We start from the raw sequence: 21,897 nt of genomic DNA on the forward strand, positions 1-21,897 counted from the left end.
TGGAGGTCGGATGGATGGTGGGATGGAGGGAAGGGAGGGAGGGAGGGATGGAGGGAGGGATGGAGGGATGGAGGGAGGGAGGGAGGGAGGGAAGAAGAGAGGGATGGATGTTGAGTTGAGGTGAAACAGAGACAGTGTGTGTATGGGAAATATGGGGGGGGAGTGGGGGGGGAGGTGTGTCGGTAGTGGGGAAGGGAACGGCTCAATGATAAGCCTAACACACTTGACCCAGTTAACCAGATTTGTTTCTTAAAATTTTGGATGTACATCATCATATATATTTTTAGTTACAGATTTTGTTTAGTAATATTATTAGGATAATAAAAAGTTATAAAATACTTGTTTCATAAATGCTTTATTGTATTAGATGGAGATTCTCCAGGCTGTCTCTGGCTGGCTGGCAATCTACTGAACCATTTCCCAGAAGTGTCTTGGGGGGGGGGGGGGGGGGGGAGAAGGGAAGTGAGGGTGTGGGGGACAGCAGGAGTGAGCGAGTGGGGAAGAGGTTCAGTGAGGGTGAGAGAGGGGACAATAGAGGTAGGCGGCCTGCTTGCCATGTGAGGACCCCCTGATGCCAAAACAAACCCAATACCGATCTTCGGTAATATCGACCGCCAGACCGTTATATAAGGCTCTAAATACCAGTTTCCCAAACCGGTCGTTATTACCGGCAGATCAGTATAAAAGAGGCCGTTAAATTGAGTGGATACTATACTAACTATAATTTTGATGCTGAAAGAACATGAAAAAAACATGTTTACTCAGAAATAACCTAATTTCATACTAAAATGAGAGAAATATGAGGCATGTGACACCATAAGAAGTCGACGATCAAAGGGACAGTATTGTGGAGCAACTTGGCGAAGATATATTGTTGCTTAGAGTGCTTGCTGGCCCATCAGCCTCCTGTTCAGTGATCCATTGTCGCACTTTTCTGTTCAAATTGTCGCAAATTTAATTTGTGATATTATTTAGTAGAATACATTGTGACGATAATCTCTTTCAAGAGAGATTGAGCCTGCTCTTCCCTATATCATTCACGTCATTCTACAAGTACAAGATACTATATTGAAGATACATCCACCAGTATCGACAAACGTTTTGCCCAGGAAGCAAAGCGTACCTTGCACCACCCGACACGCCGGCTCCCCGCCTGCCGTCAACGAGCAAACTACCCATTCTCCGCCTGCCTGCTCCTGATTGGCTGGTGTATCGCCGACAACACCTGCACCTGCACTCACGCCCCCTACCTGAGTCGACGTCTGGGCCAGCTCACGCCATACTCCTCAGAATATCTCTGTGCTCTTAGAAGTTGACATCTCTCTCTGGTAGACTAAGCCCTGGCTGTCATGTACTAAGGGAGCTGGCAGCTTTAGCCAGTATTCTCAGCACCTGATTAATATTATTATTGTCTTGCACTTCATTTTGTTTTAGAGTAAACTTCACATTCATTAATTATTCATGTTTTGTTTGTTGACTTGTTTTGAATTTTACGTAAGCCAAGGGATTGTCTTTGTTCATATCTTGTTTTCTAAAGTAAATAAAATTTAATTGTTTATATTTTGTGTTTTGTGTGTCTTCCCATTACCTTACCACAGACAAACAGGCAAGCAGTCTTTTTTTTTTTGTAAATGTGACAAGGCATTGCCACCTGCCATTGGAGGACTGCCGAACATCAACACTCCAACACTTTACCGTCACAATATATTTACTATATTATAAATACATAACGCTCCACAACATTTTTTTGGATTGTCGACTTGCTATGGCATCACCTGCCACAACTTCTTTAATTTAAAAAAAAAATACAAAAATAGAAATGTAAAAATATGTTTTTCATGTTCTACATTCAGCACCAACAGTACAGTGGGTAAATAAACCACATTTTCTTCATTGCTTACATAAAGCTAGAAGGCACTGGGTAACACTGGGAAACTTTGGATGGTTTTGGGTAATTCTACAGACCACACAGGAGACATTCCAGATTCATCTTCCTTTATAACCTGAATGTTTTGATAAAAGATCACAACATGTTTTCTCTTGTTGACGTCAGGAGTCAACAACTTAAAAATATTCGTCCATATATGAAATATATTGACAAATGTTAAACAAATCTCACGTTATTTGACATTAGCGGTGCGTAAATATGTTAAGAAATGTATTTTATACAATTTTTTTTATTAATAAATCCATGTGCGGCAGGCCTAACCGGTACTGATGAAAACGATAACACCAATTGACTAACACTGAGGGATAAAGAGATGCAAGCACCTATCAAATACACAAAGAAGAATAGTAGTAGGGTCCACATAGTGGATATGCAGCTAGTGCCTTTTAGCATTGCTGAATGCCACCTGGAGAACCAAATTTCACACATAATAATGAGTAAGCATGTTATTTTGCTGTATTTTATTATATATCATATACTGTAAATACATTGCCAAATGCCAATATTTCTTATGTCCCTTTGTATGAGAAGCTGTCAACCAATTTTGTTTTGTTTTGATATTTTTCTTTGTTTCTCAGTTGATTTTGTTGGGGCTTCTACATCTTGGAAAATGCAAACCCATCACTAAGGATGTGAAAATGGAACGAAATTGGTCAACATGTGAATCAGTCACAGGTGGCAGAACCTGTGACTTTCTCAGTTTTTCATGCGAATCATTTACAGATTTCAAACTATTCTCTTTGTCGCTCTTGATTATTTTGCTGCATGGGGACCAGATGAGGGCCTTATCACTTATAAATGTGCAATAAAGTTACTGAAATATGTGTGTTTGTTATCTCTAACCCATTATCCTTATCCATGTACAATGACACCTCGGCTTATGAATGCCCTCTCTCTACGAATTTTTCAGGTTACGAGCTCAATTCCGTCGTAAAATCCGAATCGGGTTATGAACTTTGCCTCGGGTAACATAGTTTGTTGATATGCGTATGGCCGACCTAGCACGTGGTGGCACAGCAACCACGCCTCAGTTTACCAGTGCCTCCCACCTATTGACAATCGCGCCTGTATTGTTTGTAAAGAATTTCAGTGTTTTCAACATTGAAATCACTCAACACTGTCAACAGCAAACCTGCCTTGTGAGTAATTACCTAAGTGTAGTTATAAGATGAGAGCTACGCTCGTGGTGTCCCGTCTCCCCAGCACTCTGTCATATAACGCTTTGAAATTACTGATGGTTTTGGCCTCCACCACCTTCTCACCTAACATGTTCCAACCATCTACCAATCTGATTACAAAAGTGAATTTTCTTATATTTCTCCAGCAGCTTTGTTTCGTTAGTTTAAATCTATGACCTCTTGTTCTTGAAGTTCCGGGTCTCAGGAATTCTTCCCTATCAATTTTTTTTTATTCCTGTTACTATTTTGAACGTAGTGATCATATCACCTCTTTTTCTTCTATCTTCTAGTTTTTGCATATTTAACACTTTGGCGTACCCCGCGCGCCACCCCTCAACTGTGCGATATATGGGACCCAGGGTGTCACGGGAGCGCGCGTAAATTCTGAAAAGTGTATACTCTCTTCAACTTTGTCACCTTAATTCTCGTCCTACGAGATTAAATTTTGTATCATTGTGTTCGCAATAGAATTCTCTACAGCACTAAATGCATATAAACTCCAAAAGCCCGGCTAATTACCAGCAGCAAACAGAGAAAATGCGAACGGAGTTACCCAGGATTGCGCAACCGCGATAAAATGTTTTCACTATTTTCACTCTGGTCACCTCAATTTTCGTCCTAGGTCTTTCATTTTGGTCTCAATGGGTTCGCAATAGAATTCTCTAGAGGAACATTAGCATATAAAATAAAAAACCTGGTCACGCTCCAACCGCCGACGAGTTGAAGAAGGGCCACGCGTTAGCTGCAAGCGAGCGCTCAGACGCCTTCCAGCTACACTCCCAATTCCCGCCCTTTTCAAGCCTTTCTTTCGCAATTTTCTTCCTGGAAGGGCCTTGTTCATGATCACTATCCAATGTGGAGTAAGCGTAGATAGTTTCTAAAGCCGCAGTAAGAAATATAGCCACGGAAAATAGCCGAAATGTTCACACGTTTGAGATGCGAGGGGAGGCGACATTGGTCACAACAGTGGAGCGAAAACAATGGGCCCACGGCGTGTGCCAAGCCGCCTGAGGGCCACAAGGCTCAACAAAGAAAATGGGAAGACATCGGCGCGCATTTTAAAACCAGTCCTCAAAAAATTGGATAAAAACCTGATTTTTGGCGATTATTTAAAGTGGATGACGCAATGCTGCGTCGTCCCCGGCATTACCGACGGTAAACGGATGACGCAATGCTGCGTCATGCCCGGGCGAAAGTGTTAATGCTTCTAACCTCTCCTCTTAGCTCTTGTCCTTCAGTTCTGGGAGCCACTTAGTGGCATGTCGTTGCACCTTTTCCAGTTTGTTGATGTGTTTCTTAAGATATGGGAACCATACAACCACTGCATATTCCAGCTTTGGTCTAACAAAAGTCATGAACAATTTCTTTAGTATTTCTCCATCCATGTATTTAAAAGCAATTCTGAAGTTAGAAAGTGTAGTATTGGCTCCTCGCACAAGGTTCTTAATGTGGTCCTCAGGTGACGGTTTTCTTTCTAGAACCCCCCCTAGATCCCTTTCTTTGCCAGAATTCTTTTAGAATTCAGAATTAAGGATTTCTCACATAATTTTAGGTTGTGTGGAGTCTATGTTCTCCAATTTCACATTCCATAACATGGCATTTATTCACATTAAATTCCATTTGCCAAGTGTTGCTCCACATAATTATTTTGTCCAGGTCGTCTTGAATGACATGACAATCATCTAGGTTTCTTATCTTCCCTATTATTTTAGCATCATCAGCAAACATGTTCATATAATTCTGTATTCCAACTGGTAGATCGTTTATGTAGACAATGAACATTACCGGTGCAAGAACTGAACCCTGTGGTACTCTACTCGTGACATTCCTTCAATCCGATACCTTACCTCTGATTACGGCCCTCATTTTTCTGTCAGTTAGGAAATTTTTCATTCATGTTAGAAGCTTACCTGTCACCCCTCTGTTACGTACTCCTAGCCGAATACGTATATAAATTTAAAATAAACTTTTGTTCCATTTCATCATATATGTACACACATTATATTTTTGTAAATTATCGTGTGGTGTGGCAGCATCAGTGGGGACAGGAGCGCGGTGGCTTTTCACACGTCTAATACCTGTTAGATTCGGGAAGTTAGAATTGCTGGACCTGTTCAGTTTGGGAGTTCCAGATGTCACTTTTATTTAGTTTATATAATTGTTTATTTACTGTAATTAAGCAGGTGGCATTGTACTTATATATTTTGCAAGTAACTATTATATTTATTTTCCTTCTTATGTGTTTTGAGAACAAGTGGTTGTTCAATTAGTTTTAAATATTAAAAAGGCTTTAGTTTCCATCACTCATCCTGGATGAGGCAGAGGAGGAGAGGATTATGGGTAGCGACAGAGCAAGAGCTCAGTGGCTGATACGGGGCTGGAGAGATCACATCTTGTAGAGTTAAGTCTGTAACATTCATGTTGTGCCATATTTTATTATATTATATTATGTGGTAGACAATACTTTTTGTTTGGTTGTATAAGTTAACTTGACCATCTGTGTTTTTATATTATACTGTCTTGAATATATATATTATAAGTTATATGTATAATTCTTCAGTCCTAAGGGAGAAATACTTTTAATTCTTAGCCTGTTATCATTCATGGGGTTATACTGGTGACCCGCTTTAGAGAGCAGCAGTTGTATCCCTAGACGTAATTAAAGCTTGGCTGCTGTAGGGTCACGAGCCGTAACGAACGATAGGTAACAAGAGTTATGGGGGCCTGTGCCGGGAAATATTGTTCCCACTTAAAAAACTTAACTGTGCTAATCTAACCTTGCCTTCCTAGGTACCAGTGTGTTAAGTGTCTGTGTGTTTCTTAAGAACTATTCCATGTGCCAAGCAAGCCTTCCTGTGTGTCAAGTAACAACGTTTCACGATTTTGAGGTAAGTCATCCTATATATTTTGTTTGTGCAGCGAGGCCAAGCGATTTTTCAATGTGGTGACAATTTTACAGTGAAGTGTAGTGCAGTGCCATTGTTTTCATTATTGTTGTGAATCAAGTGCCAAGTGTTAGTAACGATGGAGGTGCAAGTTGTATCGTTGTTGGCTCACCCAGACTTTGAAGGGATTAAGAGCCTAAAAAAGACTGAGTTAATACAAATGGCAAATCAGTTGGATTTGACCGCCAACAATAGAATGGTTAAAGCCCAACTTGTGAAAGTCATTGTGACACATTTTGTTGAGAATGGAGAGTTAGATGAAGAAATTCTGGAGGAGTTAAGAGAGGAGTCGAGTGATCAGATGACGTTAAAGCGTCTTGAGTTAGAAGCTCGCCAATTAGAGCTTGAAGCTCAAAAGGAACAGAAAATATTAGAGGCGGAAGCTCGTCAAAGAGAGATCGAAGCTCAACAGAGACAGCAAATATTAGAGGCTGAAGCTCAGCAAAGGGAGCTTGAGACTAGACGTTTAGAGGTTATGGCACAGTTGCAACTAGAAGCCACAAAGAAGCAACAATTAAGAGATTCAACAACAAATGGCTGACACTAACTATAAACTTGAAACACAGCGTATGGCAGCTGGGCATGGAAATACTAGTAATGTTTCAATAAATAGTGATAATAATCCCATAAGGATGAATAAGTATATAGAGTTACCCAAGTTTAATGAGGAGGATCCTGAGGTTTTCTTTGCACATTTTTATAAGATTGCCATCAGTATGAACTGGCCAAGGGATCAATGGGTAGCAATTATGCAGTCTCAATTTAAGGGGTGTAGTCAGGAGGTTTTTACATCCCTACCTGATGCTCATAGCTTTGATTATGAATTTGTAAAGAAAAGCATCTTAAATGCCTATCAATTAAATCCAGAGGCACACAGGCAAAAGTTTCGGAACCTAAGGAGGGTAAGTGATCAGACAATAGCAGATTTTACTTGTCAGAAGACAAATTTTTGCAACAGATGGTTAAAGTCACTTTCAGTAACTGAGTTTGATGCTCTAAAGAATCTTCTTATCATGGAAGAAGTATTGTCATGTCTCCCAGACAAGTTGTCTACTTTTATGGCAGAACAAAAGAATGTAACAGACATTTATGAGCTGTCAAAGCTCGCGGATGAGCATGAGTTGTTGACTAAGGCCCAGTTTACGGCCACTTCACCTAAGTCTAGTCGTAGAGTAAATTATAATGCTCACCGAACTCCTTATCAGAATCCATCCAGTCCTAGTGCTCCAGTTACTCCCATGAGCTCTTCTCTTACAAAACCTAATCCTGCTACTTCATTGTCAGGAATGTCAAATAATAATAAGGTTATTTCTAAACCTACAGTTGGGAAGCACTGCACCACAAGTGTGTCCACTGTAAGGTCCTGTTCCCATTGTAAGAGAAAAGGCAATGGAATTAATTCCTGTTTTATATTGCACCCTGAGTTATGACCAACTGGTCTCATTTATTGTAGAGGTGTGCAAAATAACTTTACTAATAAACATGAAACTGTAAACCCCAATTGGGTGAAACAGTAGTCACCATATATGTCTTCAGGTGAAGTTTTGTGTATTAATGGGAAGTGGAAGCCAGTGGTTATTCTTCGTGATACAGGTGCTTCCCAAACCACAATTTCATCCAGTATTCTTTCTGATGTTGAAAAGAGAGAGACTGGAAAGTTTGTTGTTCTTCAGAGTGTTGCAGGATGTAAAACGGTACCTCTAATAGACATTAATTTCAAATCCACCATTACACCAAGTTTATGCACTGTGGGTGTTAGTACACAGTTGCCCATCCCAGGTGTGGATGTTATATTGGGTAATGATGTGGCCCTAAATCATGTTGTGGGTGAGAATGATCCCCGTTTGTGTAAACAGCCAGTTGCAGACCATGTTTATTCTGCCTGTGCTGAAGTTAGTTTTATGAATGAACAACCTGTTGTAGATGGTGGTTTTGTCCATTCTACCTGTGCTGATGTCAGTACTATTATAAATCCAGTTGTCAGTTCTGATGTTGTTACTCAAGCATTTGTTCCAGTAACCAGTACCCCTTCAGTGGAGAAGTGGGATGTGGTTGTTCCAGATTCCTGTGTGGCCAATTTAGTTGTTGAGAGTAAGCCTGATACTATGACTCTGCTTTATTCCAATAAATTGGGAAAGGATGTCCATGTACCATTGTCTTGCCCGCTCACTACGAACGTTGTGCCAGGAGTTGAGAGAAACTTAAAATCCACGACTCTGTATTCCAGCCAAGTGAATGGTTTAGGACAAGATGTCGGGTTGGCAGAAGTATTCCCGCTCACTCCAAGTTTAGAATCAGTTGTCGAGAGTGAGTCCGTTGTAGAGGCCCCGCCTCACCCTAGTCAAGGTGATAGTATAGGGGAGGAGGTCAAACTACCTGTTACTTGCCTGCTCGCTTCAGATTCCCTTAATTTATGTGCATTGAGTAGAACTGACCCTAAGATTTCAGAGAGAAGCAAGGAGACAGTCTGTACTGTAGATCCAGTTCTGGAGAGTGTGGGAAAGCAACCAGAGGATCAGCTTCTGTTGAGTAGATGGAGACCCATTGAGCCTCCCTCTTCAGTTGTCTGTGAGGATGTGACCCAGCTTGGTAGTGATATTATTGATTGTGAGCAGACTACTCCGAGCAGAGAGAGTTTACTCAAGTAGGTTGTGCAACCAGTAGTTCTGAGGAAGTGGTGAGTTATACTAGAGCAGTGTCTCTATATTCAGATCCAGTTTATTTTGATGCACGAGTGATAAAAGTGTATGTTCCACTCAAGTGTGGTGTTGACTTTCAGAGTCATAGTGATGGTGAAGGATTTAATCATACTGGGGAGCAGATGTTTGGGGCTCCAGGTGTGTACTTCAAGTTGGGGGATAAGGTTATCCTACTTAGTGTTAATCATTGTGAAGGGTTTCAGATTGTCCTTGGGCGTTTCTCAGGTAATCTGCTGTGCATCTTCAAGATGTTAAGACCCTTAAACCTCTTGGTTGATTGGTTGTCATCAGACGTAAATCACTTGGGAAGTGATGGTGAGGGTTGTCAAGTTTTTGGCATGTTTTATTTAGTCTTTTGGAAGACTAGAAGGTTGATGAAAGTGTGTTGTGTTCAAGTCCACCATCAGGGGGTGTGAACTTGTCTTGAGAGTTATGATTGAGATATGGTGCCTAGGCTTATGCCTGTTTTCTTTCACTGATCGTTATGACAGAGTTATGAGGCAATTGATTTCTGTGTTCCTTATGGATCATCTGAGTCAGTTCGATCAGGTAGTCTTTGCACTTATCTTGGGTTGTATTTCTTGGCTTGAAGGTCAACGGTTTGCTAATTTGTTGTGTTGTGTTTCGGAAGGTTCTATGAATGGGAAAGTTTTATACATAATTGTGAGGTTTAATGCTAATTTCTCTAATTTTAGTATCCATTGGGCGAGAGTATGTGTTCCACAGAGGATCAAGAGTGATGAAGAGCAGATGTCTGTGTCAGAGCATACCCAGGAGACTTCCCAAATCTACTCAACATCCAGTCAGCTTCAATTAAGCACTTTAGCTCCAGAAAAAGGGAGTAATGGAAAACGGAGTCTGTCTTGGAAAACTTTACCATGTGGAAAAGGGATCACATGGAAATACGGAACTGATCTTAGAGAAATAGTAGAAACAGATAGAAAGATAAATTGCCATGATAACTGTGTGAATGCAGCTACCTTTATTGACAATTCTATTCATGATAATGTTGTTGATAGGTGTGTGAAATATGATCTGAAACAAAGTGAAATAAATGAGATAGTACCCTGGAGAGATAAATTTGCATACTCCAGTGACACATATGTAGAACATTGTCATAAGACTGAAATTTCTGAGTTTCCTGTAAGACTATATTTGGAGTGTTTTCATTTTTGTCCAGAAATGTGTTCTTATTACTTTTACATGTTTGGTGTAATTAATACCATAAATCTCAAGTGTCATACATTTTACTTTGAAAAAATGCCATTGATCTTCAATCCATTGCATTTTTTTTCTTGGAGGTGGAAGTGTTACGTACTCCTAGCTGAATACGTATATAAATTTAAAATAAACTTTTGTTCCATTTCATCATATATGTACACATTATATTTTTGTAAATTATCGTGTGGTGTGGCAGCATCAGTGGGGACAGGAGCGCGGTGGCTTTTCACACGTCTAATACCTGTTAGATTCGGGAAGTTAGAATTGCTGGACCTGTTCAGTTTGGGAGTTCCAGATGTCACTTTTATTTAGTTTATATAATTGTTTATTTACTGTAATTAAGCAGGTGGCATTGTACTTATATATTTTGCAAGTAACTATTATATTTAATTTGCATTCTTATGTGTTTTGAGAACCAGTGGTTGTTCAATTAGTTTTAAATATTAAAAATGCTTTAGTTTCCATCCCTCATCCTGGATGAGGCAGAGGAGGAGAGGATTATGGGTAGCGACAGAGCAAGAGCTCAGTGGCTGATACGGGGCTGGAGAGATCACATCTTGTAGAGTTAGGTCTGTCTGTAACATTCATGTTGTGCCATATTTTATTATATTATATTATGTGATAGACAATACTTTTTGTTTGGTTGTATAAGTTAACTTGACCATCTGTGTTTTTATATTATACTGTCTTGAATATATATATTATAAGTTATATGTATAATTCTTCAGTCCTAAGGGAGAAATACTTTTAATTCTTAGCCTGTTATCATTCATGGGGTTATACTGGTGACCCGCTTTAGAGAGCAGCAGTTGTATCCCTAGACTTAATTAAAGCTTGGCTGCTGTAGGGTCACGAGCCGTAACGAACGATAGGTAACACCCTCCAATATGTTCCAGTTTCCAGAACAACCTCTTATGAGAACTCTGTCAAAAGCCTTTTTTAGGTCCAGATAGATGCAGTTAACCCAACCATTTCTTTCCTGTAAAATCTCTGTGGCTCGATCATAAAAACTGAGTAAGTTTGTTACACAGGATCTACCAGATTGAAAACCATACTGTCTGTCTGATATTATATAGTTTTTCTCCAGGTGTTCTACCAATTTAGTTTTAATTATTTTTTCCAATATTTTGAATATTATACTTGTCAATGATACAGGTATATAATTAAGGGGGTCTTCCCTGCTGCCCCTTTTGTAGATTGGAACTATGTTAGCCTTTTTCCACACATCAGCTACAACTCCTGTAAACAGGGATGCCTGAAAAATCAGTTGAAGTGGAATGCTGAGCTCAGGTGCACATTCTCTCAGAACCCATGGTGAAACTTCATCTGGACCAACTGCTTTGTTCTTACTTAGCTCCTTGAGCATTTTTTCCACTTTGTCTCTAGACACCTCTATGTGCTCTATGTTGTTCTCTGGAATTCTTATTGTATCTGGTTCCCTGAAGATTTCATTTTGAACAAATAAACTTTAGAACTTTTTGTTTAATGTTTCACACATTTCCTTTTCATTTTCCATGAATCTATTTCCCATTTTCAACCTCTGAATATTATCCTTTACATGCAATTTGTTGTTTATGAATTTATAGAATAGACCTGGTTCAGTTTTACATTTGTTTGCAATCCCTTTTTCAAAATTTCTTTCTGCCTCTCTCCTCACTGCCGTGTAGTTGTTTCTCGCATCTTTGGGGGGTTTGGCCTCTTCCTATATTGATTCTATTTTTGTGTCTTTTGGTCTCTGGCCCCCCTCACAATTTCTATTGAACCAATCCTGTTTCCTAGTTCTGCATCTCTGTTTTCGTATAAATTTTTTAGTGCCTTTATCATATATTTCACAAAACTTGACATACATCTCATTTACTTCCTTGCCTAGCAACAAGTCTGTCCAATTATACTCACTAAAAAATTTCTAAGGTCGCCATAATGTCCTCTTCTGAAGTCAGGTTTTTCAACTACTTCAACCTCCTTATTTTCTTCCAGATTATAATGCATTGCATATTTTATTCCCAAAAAGACATGGTCACTTTTACCCAAGGGAGGAAGGTACTGAATGTCAAATACCTCTTCTACCTTCCTAGTGATATACGTGCTGTTATCATGCAGAGGGCTGCAGTGCCAGCTCCTTTACACACCAAATGCCAGCGTGCCACCTCGCATGGGCAGATTTAAGAAAAACTGCCCTCATCTTCCAATGTTCCTGCTCACAGTGTGCATAGTATGTGGTCTCCATCTCCTAGCCAACGTACATTTGTTGGTGCTAAGATACATGGTGGTTGGTGGTCCCACCACCAGAACAGGTGTACTCGTGTAGAGTGATAGTGAGGACCTTGTACCACAAATTTCATCATTTAATGCTACTGATGTTGCAGTTACTGACCTTTTTCCTTATATCAGCATTGACATGAGTGAAATGGACTATTTTTTGTCATACTTTGACCAGCCGTTCATGGAACATATTGTTCAGGAAACGAACAGGCTTGCTGCCAAGCTCATTTGAATGTATGGCTTATCACCATATTCATGATTGCAGCATTGGAGAAACACAACAGTACCAGAACTTTGTGTATTTATGCCCTCTGTATGATAAAGAATTCAAACACATGTAATCAAAGAACAAAGACACTGTTGTCCCATCACCTGTTTTTGGAAAATATGTCACATGACAGGTTTCTGCTGATTCTTAAGAGTCTTCATTTTTAAAATATTGAAAACAGTGACCAAAATGAGATAGTGGAGGGTGAGGCATGTATTAAGTGAACTGAATTGGAAGTTCAGAGATTACCACACCAAGTCAGAAGCTAGTGATTGACAAATCTCTTGTGCTTTTCAAAGGATGTTTTGCCATCAAGCAGTATACTCCATCCAAAAGGGATTTGGACTTGGACACAGATTTGGACTTGTAATTTTTTATTCCGTGTGATTGTCAAACAGGAATGATCATGGACACGATTTTATATTCCGGTAGTGACGCTGACATTCTGAATAATGATTCTAACAGTTTCTCTGGAAGTGTAGTGAAAATGCTGATGGCACCACTGTTGAACAATGGTCACAGTTTATATACAGAAAGTTATTATACAGTTATTATACAAAGTTATTATACTAGTTCCCTGCTAACTAGGTTTCTGCTGGAACATGGAACCGGAGTGTGGCACAGTAAATCTACGGAGGAAAATGCCTGTGCAATAAGCTTACAATATGCTTGCAGAGTGATGGAAAGACAGACATGAAGTAAATACCTTGAGTACATTCACACTGGCAAGGTCAACACAGCAACAAAAGAAGCAGTGAATAAACCAAATTATGTCATGGACTATAACACAAACATAAGCTTGGGTATAAACCAGTTAAGTGTGATGTGATGGTTGGCGCTGTTTAGTGTGTACAGAAAGCTAAAGTGGATCTTCTTGAGGTTATCTTGAGATGATTTCGGGGCTTTAGTGTCCCCGCGGCCCGGTCCTCGACCAGGCCTCCACCCCCAGGAAGCAGCCTGTGACAGCTGACTAACACCCAGGTACCTATTTTACTGCTAGGTAACAGGGGCATAGGGTGAAAGAAACTTCTGCCCATTGTTTCTCGCCGGCGCCTGGGATCGAACCCAGGACCACAGGATCAAAAGTCCAGCGTGCTGTCTGCTCGGCCGACCGGCTCCCCACGGATAAAGAAAATATTTTTTCCCTTACTGACCTAACCATGCTCAACAGTCATAACATGCATATGGTGAAATCAGGCAATAAACCAACCATGCGCTTATGTTTAGTTTTGCCGTTTTGACAAAATTACTAATATTCATCAAAGACATTCAAGTTTCATACAAAGGCGTTCTCGCCCCAACATGCTGCTCCAGTGTGGCATTCTCGCCCCAACACTGCCTCATGCGGCTCCAGAATGGCATTCTCACCCCAACACTGCCTCATGCTGCTCCAGACAGACTGGCATTCAAAGATGACTTTTTGCAACATAAAATAGGGTTCTTACCACCTTCGGGAAACTGAGCATAAAAAGCTAAAGTGTGTTTTGGTAGGGACGCGAGTTTTATTTTCCTCGGCGTCACCCCTTTTATATAAAAGGAACCATCGGAAATGCATCCGAGGTGCCGTGTGGCTTGTCGCCTCCTCGTTTGTTTCTAACAACACACACAAAGAAGGCCAAAGGTACAGAATATGGTCTCAACATGATGCAGAGTGTGTGGTACGACCCTGTTTCATGAACTGCTTCACTATCACATCCATCCAGAACTTCTGAGTGTTACATATTGGAGTATGAATATGTAAATAATGAGTGAGCAAGTGTACACAAGTGTAAAAAATTATTACCGTGTTTGCCAGCATAAAAGATGTACCCTCGCATAGGACGCACTCTTATTTTACAAGGATATTTTGTGGAAAAAACTATTTTAGTATGTTTCATCATACAAGAAGATCAGCTGTGGAGTAGTTGTTTATATTTTGGGCAAGAGATTTGCTATACAGGATGTGAAACTTGTATTTGTGGATGTGATGTTTTGTTGCCACATTACGCCACCAGGGCAGTGCACAAGGCGATGGCTCACCATCACAGCGCTCTGGTGGTGTTGTCATTCACGCACTGCAAATGGCTGACTGGCGGATGAAAGTTGAACATTCCTTTAAAAATTCTAGGATAATTTTTTATTTAGAAAATGAATTAAATGTGTCTTAAAGGCATTAAATAATGTATGACATATCAGGTGTGGGTTATGTATGCTGGGTAAGATGATATGAGCTTCCTTCATAACTGCCGATGTATAATAAGTGTGTGATAACAAACTGTGATAACTCGGCTTGTTTTCAATATTTTACTACAGTGGAACCTCGGTTTTCATATGACCCTGTTTTCTTATTTTTCTGTTTTTGTACTCAATTTCTTCAAAAAGATTTATTCGGTACTCGTTGTTTGCCTCGGTTTTCGGAATTTGTTTATACTGTACACGTACGGGTCCATCAAGCGCGTAGCACTTCAGTTTACCAGTGTCTCCCGCCTAGTGATGATCACGTTTGAATTCTTTGTGAAGAATTTCTTTGTTTTTGTGCTGTTTTGGTTTGTAAACATAAAAGTTCTTATTATATATCATACCATGGGTTCCAAGAAAGTCTGTGGTAATGGTCAACCTAAGAAAATTGTTGTGAGGATGATAAGAGAAAAAACAAGAGATCATTCATAGTGGGACAATGTGATGTCTCACTACAGACAAGTGTTAAAACATAGAGAAAAACAACTGTCTATAGACAGATTCTTAGTAAAGACAAGCAAGCAGTGAGCCACAACCAGGTCCTAGCGATATGCCTGCAAAACATGCGAGAGAGAGTACCCCAGAAATGCCATCACAGCTGTTATAATGGAAGGAGGCTCCCCTTCCAAACATCTCTCCTCCTCCCCCTTTCCTCACTGTCTTCCATACACCAACAAGAGTCCTCAATAAAGGTAAGATACCTAAGAGTATTATTCTGTATAAAATATATTTTTTAGTTAATATATTTAGGGGTGTGGAACGGGTTAATTCAATTTACATTATTTCTTACGGGAAAATTTGTTTCGGTTTTCGTACTTTTCGGTTTTCGGACCGTCTCTGGAAACAGATTTAATACGAAAACTGGGGTACTTGCTTGATACCTGCTTGATGGAGTTCTGGGAGTTGTTCTACTCTCCAAGCCCGGCCCGAGGCTTGTGAGAGTTTGGTCCACCAGGCTGTTGCTTGGAGCGGCAACGATTGTTGTGACTAGCAAACTTACACAGTACGCTCGTCCAGCTCCCAAGCCTATGCCCCTCAGTCTCCCATCAGTAATACTGTATGGCCGCATTAGACGCAGGTCACTTTTTTGATACATTTAAAAATAAAAGTGTTTCTTATATGCCAGTAAATACGGTATTCATTATGAAATTTACTGTAAAAAAGACATTTTGGTAAGCACGTAAAGTGACGTATATTATTATATATGAATGCATATTCTGCAGGTTTTATTATATTAGAACATCAAGTGAAAACACTGAACTCGTGGCAACTCCCTCCATTTGAGTGTCCCGCTAGACCTGCCTTGGATGATCACATTTTGAGCAAGCATATTGTGATGATGTAATAGCCACATTTGTCAGCCCTGCTACACCCTTGTAACTTGATTTGCAGTTTTCTTTATTTTTCCCATGGTGAGGGAATGATAAATAACATCAGTGGTGCAGCCCAGGGATTAAAAAAAGAAATTTGGGGAATAGTTTTTATGAGCACCACAGAGTTATCACATTACACAGCCACACAGTACAGTGGTTAACCACTGTAACGCAGAGTGCCTTGTGGAACTGGATCAATGGTGGACAAGAGAGTTATGTGGCATTTTCAGGTATAGGGAGCGATTCAAAACTCCCGTGGCTACACAGGGTTCACATCAGCTTCCACAGAGCTCTAGTAACCAGACACCATTTAAAAAAAAATCATGGGCAACATTACCGGGTGTAAGAGCCTCAGTACTGAGTGAACAACCAAGGCTGGCGTATGCAGCATGAGCTAACAGCACTGCTGTTCAGCTTGTGACCACAACATCGCCTGAAAATGTAAAAATATATACACTGTATAAGTTTGTATGTATGTATGTATGTATATGTCGTACCTAGTAGCCAGAACGCACTTCTCGGCCTACTATGCAAGGCCCAATTTACCTAATAGGCCGAGCGATTTTGTTTTCAATAAATTGCTTCCAATTAGTTTATTTGAATTATTATTAACACTTTCGCGCTTTAGATTAGAGATAACTCGTCGCCGTTTTTTCTTACGATTCCGCATAACAGCCTACTTTTCTCGTCCATCGAAAAAATATTTCTATAAATTCCATTTTTTAACCGAAATGGATGGGGATACTCTCAGATTTTTCTCCATGAAATTCCCGTTCTCCCTCACCGAACACATGGCATCTCGGCCTACCCGGTCACGTGGTATACCACATGTTCCCGACATAGATGCCAGCGCAGCTCCTCCTGCTGACGCGGCAGTTTCAACACCCGGGCCATCTGGTGCGAGGCGTCCTCTGTTCACCTCAACACCTCAAGCCCACTCATCAACCACAAATTCTGAAATGGACATTGAGGACATAGAACCACTTGATGTTTCTGATTTCATAGAAGATTCTACTACAAGTTTGGTGGTTCCTGTAGAAGACAATATTCCTCCAGTGCATCCAAGAAATACAAGAATTATAGATTCAGAACAACGTCTCAACTACAAGTTGACGCATGAACTCGTGCACTTGGCTAAAAAAAGAAGATACCGTGTTTGTTTCAAGTTTGGCAAAAGGAGGGACGTGATATATGGATGTAAAACTTGTGATGTGGCACTGTGCACTGCGCCTTGCTACACAAGGTACCACCGAAGAAAGATATTTTGGGTGGAGAAAAAAATAACCACCGGCAACAGCTTCACTCCACCTAAGAAACATCAGATGAGCAACTTCAGGATCAGAAGCCTGAAGATGGTGGAGTGAAGAAAAAATGCTCAACTGTTGATCTTCAATCAACATAGACAGGGTAAGTACACCTATTTGGAATTTTTTATCATCTATAAGAAGTTATATTATATACGTTTTGTAGAGAATTTATTTGCGAATTTTTTGGTACCAGAATGAATATTATATCACAAACTTCTATGAGTAAAAAAAAAAAAAACACAGTATGTTTGGGGGTGTGGCTCTGGGTGTGGCGGCCGTGTGACAGTGGGTTCCCTTTAGCCGTTGATATATCCAACACGTGGGAAATATTTGTATGTGTTATGTATATGTCTGTGTAGGGAATTTTACTGCGATCACTGTCATACAAATTATAAAATGTTTCAACAAGTATAAACATGACAACCATCAAACGAACGAAAACAATGCGTTCGTTTCTGCCGCGAACACATACTGAGCGACGTGGTTCTATATTTGGCGCTTCTCTTACACATGCTTTGTACAAATGTTATACATTTCATCTTATAGAACATTTTATTGCGAACACATTGGTATAAAAAAGAAATACGTACATAGAAAAGTAGGGTCAGGAAACGTATAAATGTATAAACTTTCCAAGCATGATTTCCCCCCTGTGTTTTCGCCAGTGCGCTCGCAGCTAACTACTCTCCACTTCACACACTCTTGCGGGTGGGCAATTACCTATATTAAACATTCATATGCATATGTCCGTGTAGAGAATTTTATTGCGATTCCAATGATACCAAAATTAACGATGTAGGACAACTGTAGGCTTCGCAACCATTAAGAGAGTGGAAACATTTTGTTGCTGTTTGGCGCTCTCGGCGAGTGATCTGCATAGTTTTTTATTTGGTGTTGATACTCCTTATGCTTGGGCGGCATTTTATAGGTATGCTCTTATAGACAATTTCATTGCGAACACAGTGATACCAAATTTAAATACGTGCGCCTTCAATTATTGTCAGGACAGTCAAAAGAGTGTACACTTTTTCGGTCTTACCGCGTAGGCGCGCGAAGTGCCGAAAGCATCTGGGGTATTGATTTTTTTTGAGCGCCGAGAGCGCGAAAGTGTTAATATATTATATTAAGAACATACAATATTGACTTAGTTGTGTTAGTTCAAGTTCAAGTATGTTTATTGAGATAAGCAAGAAATACATCTCAAAGGGATAGAGTAGCTTAGGCTATTTCTACCCCCCTCTACTTCAAGTCCCTCAAGGGGCGCACAAATTCAGTGAGGACAAATAACATTACAAGAATCCCATTTAACATTACAGGTTAATATAGTAAGTACAGCATATAATTGTTACACTCTTGGGGCAAAATTCTTGTAGCTCCTAAGTATACTGTCTATCATACCATTATCACACATCCAAACAATTTGATGTGGTACACTATTTCCTTATTTCTATAGTTTTCAATAAGTTGACACTCTAATACATAATGTTCTAAGGTGTAGGCATGCAGCATACTACATAATTTACACTCCTTATCTTTTTCATTGACATCAACACCGTATTGCCAGATATATTTGTAACCTAATCTTATGTAAATTGAATCCTTCCAAGTAGACTTTTCTTTACCATAAGTGAAGGACAAATTTGTATTTATTATTGAATAATTCTTAAGCGTGTTACTACTGTCCACCATTGCCATTCTCTTTATCATTTCTTCGCCCTCTTGGATCATCTTGATTCTTGTTTTTATTTGTTTCAAGGTTAACTGACATACAACATCAACAAAAGTTTTTTCAGTGGCTCTCTTCGCTATGTCATCAACTACCTCATTCAACAGTATTCCCACATGTGAAGGGATCCACATGAATCTTACTCTATACCCAGTTTTTTCTAATTTCTTAACATTCTCTCTACACTCTTATCACAATATTCTGATATACTGGGCGTCTGCTATTTAAAGACTAACGCTCCTCTGCTGTAAATAAAGAAGCAAGCATTTTTACCACATTTGACTACTTCCTGTAATCCTGCTAATACACCTTGGAGTTCAGCCTGCGTTGGATACATTGTCAGTTAAGCGGCGTCCAATAACAGTATCTACAGTGCCGATGTCAGTGTGCTCCCTGATCAAGACTCCACATCCTGCCATCCCATCCCTAGCTACTGACCCATCACAATAGACATGTAGAGTGTTTTCTGTAGGCAGTTTTTTAATTATACAATCATATGTTGCCCTCAGCTCTCCTATTTCATACATACTTTTTTTCTTTTGCAAGGGAGTAATTACTACATCTACATTACAATCCTCCCATGGTAGTGTGAATTTTCTCTTGGGCACAGCAATACACTCTGTAATAACATCATACTCTATAACATTAGAACATAAGTTGTTCATATATACTCTCTTCTTCATCATACACTGTTCACTACTTCCCACCTTTTGAACCGAGAGGATTAATTCATTAGCTCCCCCACCTCTCATTAATCTAATGGCAGAGGCTACATTTATCTCTGCAATTCTATCCCCAATACTCTGCAGATTCAACTCCATCCTCATTATCTCAATCATAGCATTTCTTGGGCATCCTAAGATAATTCTCATGGCTTCATTTTGTACCTTCTCCAACTTGCCCATCCTACCTTTACCAAAACAAGAAATGACAGGTGCAGCATAATCAATAAGAGATCTTACAGTACTCAAGTATATCATTCGTAGCACAGGGACTCCCACTTCCTTTCCACAGCATGCCAAGGCCTTCAGAGGTTGTAATCTCTTCCGACATTGACCCAACAGTCTGTTCATCTCAGCTTCCAAACTCTCATGGGTATATTCAACATATATGCCTAAATATTTATATATATTAACTCTCTCTATATTTTTACCGTTTATTTTCAATATAATGGGCCTCCGACTTCTACATTCAAACTTAGTTTTGTTTTCATTAACCACCAATCCCATATGGTGACACAGGTTTCCAAAATTGTCCAACACTGTTTGAACCTTTGAAATATCTTTGCCCTGAAACAAAATATTATCGGCATATATGATCGGAGTTACCCCATTTGAGTATCTCTCAGATGCTATCTTATTCATTAGTACATTAAACAGGGTGGGACTCGACACTCCTCCCTGAGGTGTGCCGAGTTCAAAAGACCTCACACCTGACATACAACCTTGATACCACACCTGAGCCTTCCTTTCGTAAAGATAATCCCCTATCCAGTGCAATAATCTCCCTTTAACACCAAGACCAGCTAATTCATATAAAATAACCTCTTTGTTGGCTTTATCAAAAGCTCCTTGCAAATCAATAAAAATTCTATAATAATCATTTTCATTAGCTAGACATTTAATAATACAATCAGAGGTACTTTTTCCTTTGAGGAACCCGAACAAATTACTAGACAGCTGATCACCTATTATATATAAAAGTCTATTTAAAATGATCCTCTCCATCATTTTACAAAAACACGAGGTTAAAGACACAGGTCTGTACTCTCCATTGGCTTTAGAGATAGGGATGATCATAGCTTTTTTCCATTTACTGGGAATACTGCCCTCTTTATAACTAATATTAAAGAGGTCTAATAGTGGGCTTTTCATCATAATGGCAAGTTCATTAAGTATTTCATAAGTTACTCCATCCTCCCCAGGGGCGGTAGATTTCCCAACTTTAATCGGCGTTATTAGTTCTTCTCTGGTAATACCTGTGCAAGTGACATCACCACTGTTACCTGCTGTAGGTATAAAATCCTTTCTTAGATCTTTCCAAGAATCTAATGACCCTCTCGTTACAGCGGGTAATGAACTAAGTTTGGCAGCTTCCGCCCATTTATTTACGAGACCATTTGCAATTCCTTGCGGGTCAGGATGTGCAACAAAATTATGCTTTTTACCCCTTATTTTATTTACGTCTTGCCAGAGTTCCTTCAAGTTTCTGTTACTCCCAACTTTCTCTGCAAACTCCTGCCAATACTTGCTCCTCATTTCCTTTCTCTTCTCCCCACACAGCCTAGCAACTGCCAGTAAAGCATTCTTCCCTACCTCAGTCCTACCATTCCTATTCCAATTCCTGTGAGCTCTCCTCATTGTTAATGTCCACCCCTTAAGCATCTTGTCATGTGTATAATTTTTTTTTCTGGGGGGATGCTTTTTTATACTAGATGTTTTCTGGTTCAATGTTGCATTAAATACATCTACCTCCTTAATTAAATCTTCATAAAATGCTTCTGCCGAAACTGACTTATAAGTATCATACCAAGACTTAATATGGCCAACAAGACCCCTTAATTCTCCCTCATTAAACTTTAACCTTTTCCTCTGAAGGCAGGCATGCTTTTTATCTAGTTTAAGCTGTATTTGTAATGCAAAATGATCACTTAGCATTTCATCCACAGTAAGACAATTTCCCTCTATGCTCTCAGCATTTATCAAACAAGCATAATCTAATCTCCCTCCCCTCAAATGAGTAGGAGAGGGCTC

The 21,897-nt window shown here is 39.7% G+C and overlaps 1 protein-coding gene across 3 annotated transcripts in view; it reads right to left on the reverse strand.

Moving 5' to 3' along the window:
• Positions 1 to 21,897, reverse strand: part of LOC138356521 (zinc finger protein 271-like) — a 118,515-nt gene that overhangs the window by 84,008 nt on the left and 12,610 nt on the right. Inside the window, exon 2 of one of the 3 annotated variants that reach the window (XM_069312681.1) lies at positions 16,449 to 16,544. The exons of the other annotated variants lie outside the window; for them this stretch is intronic. The gene's annotated coding sequence lies outside the window, so the exon portion shown is untranslated. The remainder of the gene's footprint in view (positions 1 to 16,448; positions 16,545 to 21,897) is intronic. 3 annotated transcript variants of the gene reach the window in all.

Source organism: Procambarus clarkii, chromosome 73 (genome assembly GCF_040958095.1).
Source record: "Procambarus clarkii isolate CNS0578487 chromosome 73, FALCON_Pclarkii_2.0, whole genome shotgun sequence".
Lineage (NCBI taxonomy): Eukaryota > Metazoa > Arthropoda > Malacostraca > Decapoda > Cambaridae > Procambarus > Procambarus clarkii.